Here is a 976-nt window from a genome sequence, read left to right as displayed (position 1 = left end):
AGGTTAATTAGCCATTTAGATGCAGATAGGAGTTGAAGAAAAGACTATGACTTATGAACTCAGTTTGTTGCAAGAAGCATCTCTCTTTGGGAGATTGCATATATGATCAGTAGCTGTGTCTGCTGCAGAGTGGCAACTATCAGGCTTTGAGATGGAGAGATTATAAAATCTACTTCTCTCCACAGTTAACTGAGGTGGTTAAGTGAATAAGAGGCATGTTTAAGAGTTTAGCTCACAAGTTTTCTAGCTTTCCATCCTATCCTTGTTTCAACCAGAGTTTTCCTTTAACTGGTTAGTCTTGATCAAAGACCCCTGAGCTGACCAGGTCCAGTGTTTTACATGGAGGCTGCTCAGAATGGTTCTTCCCCAAGGGGCTATCCCAAACTGGAAGTTGGTCCTTGGAAAGCAGTCTACATGATTGCTCTGGCTAGTCCCACTCCCAGATGCCCAGAGGGGTTCAGCTCTGAGTACTCACCTATCCGCAGAGAAAAAAAATGGTCATCCTACTCAAGGTTCTCAATTTTACTATTGGCACAGAGTTATTTTAAAGTTTCTATTTAAAATATTTACAGTGGAGGGCCGGGCATGGTGGTGCACGCCTGTAGTCCCAGCTACTCGGGAGGCTGAGGCAGAATGATTGCTTGAGGCCAGGAGTTTGAGGTTACTGTGAGCTAGGCTGACGCCATGGCACTCTAGCCCGGGCAGCAGAGTGAGACTCTGTCTCAAAAAAAAAAAAAAATATTTACAGTGAGGTTCAAGATGAAAATCTCCACACCAGGGGTTGCAAACTGATGGTTCACAGGCTGCATCTGGCTTGCAGGAATGTTTTATTTGGCCTGCATGGTATTTTATTTTTTAAATTTTGAATTGGTTGCCAACACTTAAAATTTGGGAAATGCCAGTTATCAAGGTTGTGTGGGAGAATGGGCTCACATTCTTGCCTGGTACCAAATGAGAAAGCAGTGAATGTCAACTG

This window comes from Propithecus coquereli, unplaced genomic scaffold, assembly GCF_000956105.1.
Source record: "Propithecus coquereli isolate 6110/MARCELLA unplaced genomic scaffold, Pcoq_1.0 Scaffold314, whole genome shotgun sequence".
In the NCBI taxonomy this organism is placed as follows: domain Eukaryota; kingdom Metazoa; phylum Chordata; class Mammalia; order Primates; family Indriidae; genus Propithecus; species Propithecus coquereli.
Note: the sequence above shows the minus strand (reverse complement) of the source record.